We start from the raw sequence: 11090 nt of genomic DNA on the forward strand, positions 1-11090 counted from the left end.
AAGAGGCGACATGTCGCTTGATGACTAACAACTTGCAGGACATTCACCAACTTCCCGAATGGACCAAATGGCAACTCTCAGTGCATTTTGGAGTTTGTTCCATCAGGTCAGACTGTTGATCAAACTTTCTATTTAGCAGTTCTGAAAAGAATGCACAACGGTGTTCAACAAAAACTCCTGATTTGCGGCAGACGGGACTGGTTTTGCACCTTGACAATGCATCTAATCATGCAGCCATCTCAGTGTGCCAGATTTTTGGCAAAATACAGCATGCCTCTCGTCCCTTGCACCTTGCCCACCTGACCTTGCTCCATGTGACTTCTTTTTGTTTCCTCGAGTGAAGAGGGCCATGAAAGGACAGAGATTTGACTAGGTAGAAGAGGTGAAGGAAAAAAACGAAGTGCTCGCTTCGGCAGCGCATATACTAAAATTGGAACAATACAGAGAAGATCAGCATGGTCCCTGCGCAAGGATGACATGCATATTTTTGAAGCGTTCCATATTTTTAAAAAGAAAAAAGTGAGGGAGGTGCTGTTAGACATCCAAACAGATGAGTTTGAAAAATGTTTCCAAGAATGGAATCCCAGATTTGAGAAATGTATTCAGTGTAATGGGGAGTACTTTGAAGGTGATAAGGATGTTTTATAAAAAAAAAAAAAATCAAATACATAGCTTTGAAAAAATTCCATTGAGAATGATGAGGGCAGTGAATGTACAAATGTGCTTTACACAATTGATGTATGTATGGATTGTGATAAGTTGTATGACCCCTAATAAAACGATTTTTAAAAAAAGAAAGGAAAAAAATTCTGGGTTTTTTTGAGGGGTACTCCCTCGTGTATATATATATTTAAAAGAGAGTGAACCAGTTTCCTTGGGAACTCTGTTAAGGGTCACTTCATTCCCTTCCGGACTTCCTTTGAATTTTACACTTACAATTATACCCTGAGCATATTTTTTCAGCGCTAGGCACTGGCCTGTAAATGTCTGCTCTGCTGTCTTCCTCCTGACTGTCTCCTGCTATCTGCCCAAACCTAACGGCAGTACCAGTGTGGTGTGCATTCCATTTTACTGTCTCGGATGACTTTAAGCCCACTGTGCTTTCAGGACCAGCTGGGAATCTTTTCACATCCCTAGTGCGCTTGCCAAGTACCACGGACAGATCACAACATGCGGGAAGATCCTGGTCCACAGTTCTGACGAAAACAGCCAATGGATGCACTGGAAATTTGGCAAGCAAACATACGAAGCCTTACACCACTGACCTGTCATGAAAAAAGAGATGCTAAGTTTTCATTCTATCCCCACGAGCGACAATGAGAAGAACCACCGGTCACTCTACTCACAAAGCAGACAACTTCAAAATCCAAAGGTTTATTTTGGTCCTGAATTTGCTTAAATGGGCCTGCCTTTTCGATTTGGATAGCAGTCATCTTGCCGACTTTCCTAAAAAGGGTTTGTCCATTTAAGAACTTTTTAAGATTTTATTCAGTTGGTGTTGTTGAGAATAAACACAGTAAAACATAAACCAATTCAATAATTTCACATGTACAATTTGGTGACATTGATGGTGTTGTTTGAATGTGTGACCATTGTCACACTCTTTGTCTCACTCTTTAGTATAAACTCACTGCCCCTAAGGTCAGGGGTCTTTTTTTATTTATCTATTTTTTGTGTGTGCTTTAAGAGTTAACTCGGGCCAGTCGTTTCGGAGGTTCAGATTCTAGGAGGAGTTAACATTTTGCTTTGCATTGTCCTCCATGGAGTCCTTGTATGAATCCGTTACTATTGGGTATTGGCAGTAGGGCCCCATGCAGTCCTTCAGAGTTCATAGCAAAGGAGGCACGTGTTCAGAGAAACAACCAATCACACCAATTAAAGGCTTTCAATCATCACTATTTTCTTTCTCGGGAGTTATATTGGCTTAACAAGACTTATCTTATTCCTGCCTTTGACTTTAAATACTCAACAAGAAGACAAATGAGATGAATGGGAATTGCTTTTCGTTAAGATGCCAGACAAGAGTTATTTGATTGAAATGCTAGCTACAGAAAATATCTCTTTCCACTGGATAAATGTGCTATTACGCAAATCTAATTTTGAGATATGTATTGAAATTTTTCAACATGGGAACTTGGACAAGAGTCTGTTCTACAATGGAGACTAATGCATAATAAACAGTTCAATTTCCCGAAAAACTTATCACTCTGGGGATCTCTCCTACCTATAATCCTCCTCTTGTTAATTGAAAATGCCTTTCCCCCCTCATTTACTAGATTTGAGGGCATGACTCCATGTGTGTCTATATTGATTTCAGAGTAACAGAGCACCCCAAGACTTAGTGACTTTAAACAGGCATTTATTTGTTCCCACTTCCTGGTTTGGCAAGTTAGTCTAGACAGCTTGGTGGTTCTTGTGTTCTTGGAGTACACCTCAGTGCCGGATGATGTCACTCCATGTCAGGAGCCTCCGCTGGGGTGGTTATAAGAACTAAGGAACTTGGACCTCACTCCATGTGGCTGTTCTCCTGGTAGGGTCAACTGATCTTGTATATAAAGCTCTTTCTCATGCACATAAGAGTGTCTATGAATTTGTCTCTCTAGTTTACCCAGACTAACACCGTCTACAATCAACTTGGACTCAAACATTTCTGGCGGGGATGTAGAATGGCATGACCTCTATAGATAACAGAATGGCACTTTCTCAGAAATCTAGAACCAGAAATTCCTTATGACCCAGCAATCCCACTCCCAGGAATATAGCCAAGAAATAAAAGAACAGTGAGATGAATTAACATATGCATAACTGTTTTCATCATAACAGTATGCACAATTTTTTAAAAGATGCAATAACCTAACTGTTCATAAATACGTGAGTGGATAAATAAATCGTGGTACATATATACAATAGAATACGAGACACTAGAGGTTTTGATTAGAAGTTTAAGGTGTTGACTACAAAGATTTTATCTGAAAAGAATTTTTAAATAATGTTATTTAAAAAATAATTTTATTGATCTGAAATTAACACAATTAAGGTCGATCAATTGCACATACAGAAATTGCTGTATGTTCTGTGTATACTTTCAACAACAAAAAATTTTATGTCTAGAAAGATCATTAAAAATACAGAAAAGTAGATTTAGTATTAAGGTAGCAGATGGACATTGGGCATCCATCCACTCAAGTACTCTCTCAATGCAAAAATACTTTGTTCTATTAAGCTGGCATTCCATGATGCTCACCTTCCCGACACAATTGCTGAAGATAAAGCAGGTGCATAAGCAAATGTGGTGAAGAAAGCTGATGGTGCCTGGCCATCAAAAGATATAGCATCTGGGGTCTTAAAGGCTTGAAGAAAAACAAGCGGCCATCTAGCTCAGAAGCAACAAAGCCGACATGGAAGAAGCACACCAGCCTGTGCGATCACGAGGTGTCAAAGGGATCAGGTATCAGGCATCATCATAACAAAAAAATATCTTTGTGAATGAAAGGGAGTGCGGAGTGGAAACCCAAATCCCATCTTTCGGCAATTGGACATCGCCTTACAGAAGGGCTGAGGGGAGGAGACGAGCTGGTCAGGGTGCAGTGTAGCAACGATGAAACACAACTTTCCTCTAGTTCCTAAATGCTTCCTACTCCCCCACTATCATGATCCCAATTCGACCTTACATATCTGGCTAGGTCAGAGGATGTACACTGGTACAGGTTGGAACTGGAAACACAGGAAATCCAGGGCGGATGATCCCTTCAGGACCAGTAGTGAGAGTGGCCATACCAGGAGGGTGGAGGGAGGGTGGGGTGGAAAGGGGGAACTGATTATAAGGATCTACATATAACCTCCTCCCTGGGAGATAGACAACAGAAAAGTGGGTGAAAGGAGACGTCACAGTGCAAGATATGACAATTATAAATTATCAAGGGTTCTGCACCTGATCTGATCCCACCACACAGAGGCGAGGGGAATGGAGCGGCGAGGTCCCTAAGAAATGCTGAAGGTGGACTTTGGGGCCAGGGCATGGTGCCCCAACAGACTGGACTGGAAAACACTCCTAAAGGCCAACAAATGATCCTTGAACGAACTACAAGCTTTTCTTTCTTGTGTTTTGTTTTTGTCATTGATTTGTTGTTGTTGTATATTGTTGCTTGGTTTTGCTCTGTCTTGTTTTTGTGCATGTTGTTATCTCCGCAGGTCTGTCTAAATAAGGTAGGCTGGATGAACAATCTGGAGGAAAAACAATGGGACCAACAGTTCCAGGGGAACATGGGAGAGGGAGAGGTGGGGGGAAAGATAGTGGTGTTAACAAACCCAGGGACAAGGGAACAATAAGTGATCCAAATGGGTGGTGAGGAGGGTGTGGGAGGCCTGATAGGGCATGATCAAGAGTAATGTAATCAAGAGGAATTGCTGAAACCCAGGTGAGAACTGAGCATGATAGTAGGACAGGAGGAAAGTCAAGGAAATAGAGGAAAGAGCTGGGAGGCAGAGGGCATTGATAGAGGTCTAGATAAAGACATGTGTATATACCAAATATTTATATATGATGGGGAAATAGATCTATGTGCATATATTTACAGGTTTAGTATTAAGGTAGGAGGAGGAAATTGGGCCTCCACTCAAGTACTCCCTCAATGCAAGAATATTTTCTTCTATTAAATTGGCATTCTATGATGCTCACCTTCCTGACATAACTGCTAAAGACAAAGTGGGTGCATAAGCAAATGTGGTGAAGAAAGTTGATGGTGCCCGGCTATCAAAAGATGTAGAGTAAACATGCGGCCATCTAGCTCAGAAGAAACAAAGCCCATATGGAAGAAGCACACCAGCCTGTGCGATCACGAGGTGTTGAAGGGATCAGGTGTCAGGCATCATCAGAACAAAAAAGCTTACCATAGTGAATGAGGTGGGGAGTGCAGAGTGGAGACCCAAAGCCAATTTGTAGGCCACTGGAGATCCCCTTGCAGAGGGTTCTTGGGGAGGAGACAAGCCAGACAGGGTGCAATGTAACATCAATGAAAAATACAACTTTCCTCTATTTCCTAAATGCTCCCCTCCACCCCCCGACTATCATAATCCCAATTCTATCTTGCAAGTCTGGCTAGACCAGAGGATTGACACTGGTACAGATAGGAACCAGAAACACTGGGAATCAAGGGTGGAAAATCCCTTCAGGACCAGTGGTGTGAGTGGCCGTACTGGGAACGTAGAGAGAGGGTGTGTTGGAAAGGGGGACCCTATTACAAGGATCTGCATGTGACCTCCTCCCTGGTAGATGGACAACAGAAAAGTGGGTGAAGGGAGATGTCAGGGCAAGATATGACAAAATAATAATTTATAAATTATCAAGGCTTCATGAGAGGGGAACACAGGGTGGAGGGGAAAAATGAGCTGATGCTAGGGGCTAAAGTGGAGAGCAAATGTTCTGAGAATGATGTGGGCAATCAATGTACAAATGTGCTTTACACAATTGATGTATGTATGGATTGTGATAAGAGTTATATGAGCCCCTAATAAAATATTTTTTTAATACAGAAAAGTAGGGAAAGACCAAAATGGATGTCATAAGAGACCATGAAGCTGGCTCTTGGGCACAGAGTGGCTAAAGCAAACAGAAGAAATTATGAAGAGTCAAAGGCTTTCAAGAACACCCCAAGACAGAGTAATCTATTATGATGAAATGTGCAAAGACCTGGAGTTAGAAAACCAGGAAGGAAGAACATGGTCAACGTATTTCAAGCTAAAAGAAGAGAAGACTCAGCCTCGAGTTGAATTACTGCATGATTCTATGGACAAAAAATTGGATGACGCAGGAAGCATAGAAAGAAAATGCAAGCGATATAGATTGCATATGGATGGTTGTTAATGAACCTTCCTCGATCTCATCTGCCGCCTTCTTCATATCACCCAGAACCTCACACAATTTGATCAGCATTGACTTTGATGAGAGGATATGCCCCTGGACAACACCTTTCCTGATCTTAAACCACACCATGTTCCCTTGTTCTGCCTCTCAGTCTATGTAGAGGTTCTGCATGAGTTCAAAGTGTTCTGGAGTTTCCATCTTTTGCAATGTTATTCATAATGTGTTACAATGCACTCAGCTGGGTTCCTTTGCATAGTCAAAAAGAACAGGTAAACATCTTTATTGCATTCTCTGCTTTCAGCCGTCGTTTGAATTTCTGGCAGTCCACTGTTAATGTGATGCTGCAACCATTTGTTAATGGTCCTCAGCAAAAGTGTAGTTAGTTGTGATATTGTTAGATCATTTTTCACATTCTGTTGGGTCATCTTCCATATGAATGGGTACAAATCTGGATCTCTTCCAATTGGCTGTCAAGCAGCTGAGTTGCTTCAAGCTCTGTGAGTGGATTAATTTCTGTTTGCTAAAGTCATAGGTTTGTGATGGGCTTATGTGCACTTGGTGGGCCAGGAGTCTCCCATGATATGATCTAAGACTGTGATCAATTCCATGATGGTATCTTCTGGGAAGCAGCTGAGCAGTTCATCTGGTTAGTCTTGATACAATTGAGGGAGCTGTCATTTGGGGTGTGGCTTACTCTGACAGTGTGTGGAAGCTAGCTCACTTCTCTTGCTGGAACCAGATCCTGCATCTAATTAGTAGACTTCCTGTTATACTGCCTGACAATCATCCCAGGAGCCGTCAGCAGACTGCAGGTCTTGGATTCATTCGGCCGATCTCAGGTTCACTCAGCTCTGTCACCACCAACCTGTTGTCCTCCTGCTACATCTTCCTGTCGATCAGCCCCTGTGGCTACAGGAGTCATGAGAAGCCTCCAGCTGACATCTGACCCACAGAGCTGAACCTGACTGGACTTATCCATGTCTACAACTGTGTGAGCCCTTTCCTGAAAGTAATCTTTTTATATGCATACATAGGGAAGCCTAACTGGGTTCACTTCTCTCCAGCACCCAGCCTAGCACACCACCCATCTGTGGTCGTTCTGTTACAGCAGCGTTAGATAGTTACAGACTCTGCTGTGAGTCAGAATGGACTCCGTGGCAGCAGTGAGGACCTAACAACCAGTCAGTGTTCCATTCTGAGGCACACACCATTGCCTAGAAGACAGTTGTCTAGGGTGGACAACTTGTACATGATTTGCAGCCAACATGACGGCAACAAACAACAATGAACTTGACTGGCTGTTCTGCTAACAGGACCGGGGACATGCAAAGGTCTGGGGGCGCAGCCCAACTCGACAATACTGTACATTTCCCAGTGTGGGATTAGCGTTTAACTGTTCCTCCTAAGGAATCTGATCTTCACCGTGGTTCTGGAGAGATAACCTCTAAAGGGCAGAAGTGAGAGAAGCCCGCAGGGTCCCTGAGTTCCCAGGTTCTGTCCTCAAGAGGGAGTGGGAAAACCCTGAAGGGATAGCCAAGCTTCTGGCTGGGGTCCGAGGTCACGGGCAGACATAGCAGTGCAGTGTGGAGGACGATTTCCTTCAACTCACCAGACCTGACCTAGCTCCAGGGGGTGACGGTCAGAGGAACAGGGGTCCATGTGCAGCTGGGTTCAGAACAAAAGTGGAGCCACCAAGGGACTGGAATGAATGAAGAATTGACTTGGACTGATCTCACCTGGAGTATCAGCACTGCCCAGGGGATTTCCAGGAGAGTCTGTCTGTGCTCACTGTCTTGTGAGAGCAACCCCCTGATTTTAGGGTGACTTCATGTGCATGGGGTGGCTGACCTGGGGCTGATTGCCAAGAAGTATTTACTCGCCCGGGACAGAGCTCCAGCCAGTGGCAGTGACGTTTAGAGGGTGTGTGTACATGCCTGTGTGTACATGTGCGTGCATATGTGTGCCTGTATGTGAGTGTGTACATGCCTGCATGTGTGTGTACCTGTGTGTGCGTGCACTGGGAGTGGGAATCACCAAAAAGGCACAGGAAAAAGAAAACTCAAAAGGCCACCCCACTCGCCGCCATTGAGTCCATTTGGTTCACAGTGAGGTGACCCTCTAGCCAAGTAGACCTGCCACTGTGGGGTTCTCCATCTGTAAATACTTCCAGGAGGAAATTGCCGCAACTTTCTCCCGAGGAGCAGCTGGCGGCTTCCCGAGCCCAGGACCCAGGCCCTTCCGCAGCAGAAGCAGCCAATGCGTGTGACCCACCCCTCCACTCTGGGGCTCCTGTGCTCCTGCCGCGGGGCTGCCCTGAGGGCCAGCTATTGGGGCCGGGGCTGCTGGGGCTGGTCAAGGAGAGGTAAAACCTGTCTGAAGACAGCACAAACATAACCCACACATTTACTTTAATATATATGTGTATATTTTAAAATTTAAATCATGTTATTGAGGGCTCATACAACTCGTATCGTAATCCATATATACATCCATTGCATCAAACACACTTGTACATGTGTTGCCCACATCATTCTCAGAACACTTGCTTTCCACTTGGGCTCTTGGAATCAAGCTCATTTTTCCCCCCTCCCCACTACCCCCTCCCTCTGAACCCTTGAAACTTTATAATTATTATTTGAAATATATATTTTTTTAATTAGCTACTACTTTGTGAAGGGTAGGGTACCCTGGAGTGGGTTCGCCCTGAGAGAGGGGCCCGTGCCTTGGGTGGAAAAAAGAACTGAAAAAAGATAGCCCCATCAGAATCCCTGCCAACAAGCGCCATGACCTTCGGGTTGACCTTGCTTTGAGTGTAACCAGCCCAGCAGACTCCCCAGGAAGCCCTGTTCGATGGGAACTTTCTTTCTTGAACGTTTTTATTTTGAATCAGGTCAAAGTTTATCGAGATCATTCGTCTGACATTCAACAATTCAGAGCCCCGATACACCTCACTCAGGCTCCCTTCTCCCCGGGCCTCCTCTCCACTCCCTGCCTCTTCCCAGCCCACTGCCCTCTGTCTGCAGACATGCGCCCTCCCTGTTCTACCACAGGGGTGGGCTCAGTTGTGTCCCCTCTGTCGATCCACCAGTAAGCCTGGTCTTTGACACTGTTGAGTTCTGTGGCACACGTTCCTCCTACTCTATCCAGCACCTCTTACCATGACCCCTTTCGGCAGCTCATAGGGGCGCCAGGCACCACCGTGTTCTTCTGGCTGAGAGTTGTGGAGACTGTGTGATCCAATAGCTCAGCGGCTAATTGTTACCTCTGTTTGCGTCTCTCTCCTTACCCCTGGACAGGGAGAGGCCACCATGGTTGCTCACAGCTCTAAGCGCCCACTAGCTACTCACTCAAGTAGGATATAGAACATTGGAAACTAGTTTCTGCCAATGGCTCTTGGTGCCCTCTGAGACCATTGGGCCTTTTTTGTTTTGTTTTTTAATTTTAAGGTACGCTAATGAAACTAAAACCAGTGTATTCCTCGGAGCATCTGTCAGCAGCCATTCGTTGATCCCAAAGACATAAACACGTGTTTGGAATTGATCTGTGCATGCATCAACCTGGAAAGATTGAATAAAGTATAACCACATGGGTTGCCCAGTGAATAGTGAACAAACAGATGAAAACCTATTTGGGGAAAGTTTGTTGTTAGCTCTACTACCTGCCCACTAACAGCCGTCTAGAGCGGATAAGGTGTTCTAGTACATTTCCACCAGTCCCTATGAATTCTGGGAGTATGGGCCCATAACCACTGTCTAGCGGAAGGCTGTTCTAATAAGTGGGTCAGATGGGGCAAATGCCAAGACTTACCGTAGTGCAGTGGGCAAGGCCTAATCCAATAAACCCAGAGGCGCACTTCAAACAATTGGAGGTGGTTTGTTTGAAGCTGTTCCCCATTGGGTGGGAGGGAGGGTTTTTGCCTAGGGCACGGGCACTGGATTTACATGAGTGGAGGTAGAATAATTAGGGGAAAGAAAGGCATAAAGGTGGCACCACATGACCAGTGTAGTCAATGCCACTGAACTGGGCACATCGGGATTCTTGGTGATGATTGACTTGTGCATGTTTGGACCAGAATGAAAACATTTTTAACCTTTCACAGGGAGAAATGTTTGCTCTAACTCAGCGGTTCTCAACCTGTGGGTCGCGACCCCTTTGGGGGGTTGAAGGACCCTTTCATAGGGGTCGCCTAAGACCATCAGAAAACACATTATTTCCAATGGTCTTAGAAACGGGGAAAAAAATAAATAAATTGGAAAAAAAAAAAGAAATGATGATCTTAGGCACGGAGACACCGCTCTATCCGTCTCCAGGTAGGTCCGCCCACATGCAGATACACCCTCATCCGAGGACCCAGTGTGAAGACTGCTACCCATGCTACACCATGCTTCAAGACAAAATTTCATTTATTTATCATTAGAAATAAAATTTAAAATTTATTTTAAAAATAAAATATAAAGAATACTATATAATTAATATTTCACAATATATAATTACATATTGTTTTGTGATTAATCACTATACTTTAATTGTGTACAGTTTGTAACTATGAAAATACATCCTGCAGATCAGATATGTACATGACGGTTCCTAAGAGCAGCAAAACGACAGTTATGAAGTAGCAATGAAAATAATTTTATGGTTGGGGGTCCCCACATCCTAAGGAACTGTATGAAAGGGTCAGGAAGGTTGAGGACCACTGCTCTAATGGAAAGAAAAGAAAAAAGCCAGTTTATGCTATTGCAGTTGTCTGCATAAGTAAAATCAGAGGGCAACCATTTAACGCCGCTTCCCTTGTTTGTAAGGGCCACCTAGTCTAGCTGTTAGTAAACTCGTGGCCTCCGGTAACTATAAGCTGATTAGGTTTTATAAGGAGCCCTGGATGGCGCTTGACGACTAGCCAAAGGTTGGTGGTTCAAGCCCCCCTTGAGGAGCCTCAGAAGCAAGCCTCCTTCCAAAGGGCACAGTCTTGAAAATACTGAGACGAACCCGAATCTGAAAGTTCTTTCTGATGTTACCCTGCTCCGTTCTTGCCCTCATGACGTGATCACTGACAGCATGGGTGCTGCTGTCGGTCATTTGTGGTTTTCTTTTTATGAACTTCAGAATAGGGAGACAGTGACGGTAGGGAAGGTGGGAATGGAGCTAATAACAATGGCAACAAGGATGAAGATCTCATTTGCAAAAGGTGATGTCTGCACTTTTTCTTTCAATCCAAAATGGGTTCCTG

General features: G+C 44.3%; 1 non-coding gene across 1 annotated transcript; it reads left to right on the forward strand.

The window, feature by feature from the left end:
• The first annotated feature begins 400 nt into the window (after positions 1 to 400).
• Positions 401 to 507, forward strand: LOC142443976 (U6 spliceosomal RNA). Its single transcript, XR_012783673.1, has one exon. It is a non-coding gene; the product is annotated as a U6 spliceosomal RNA (small nuclear RNA).
• Positions 508 to 11090: the final 10583 nt, after the last annotated feature.

The sequence above is a fragment of the Tenrec ecaudatus genome, chromosome 3 (genome assembly GCF_050624435.1).
Source record: "Tenrec ecaudatus isolate mTenEca1 chromosome 3, mTenEca1.hap1, whole genome shotgun sequence".
In the NCBI taxonomy this organism is placed as follows: Eukaryota; Metazoa; Chordata; class Mammalia; order Afrosoricida; family Tenrecidae; genus Tenrec; species Tenrec ecaudatus.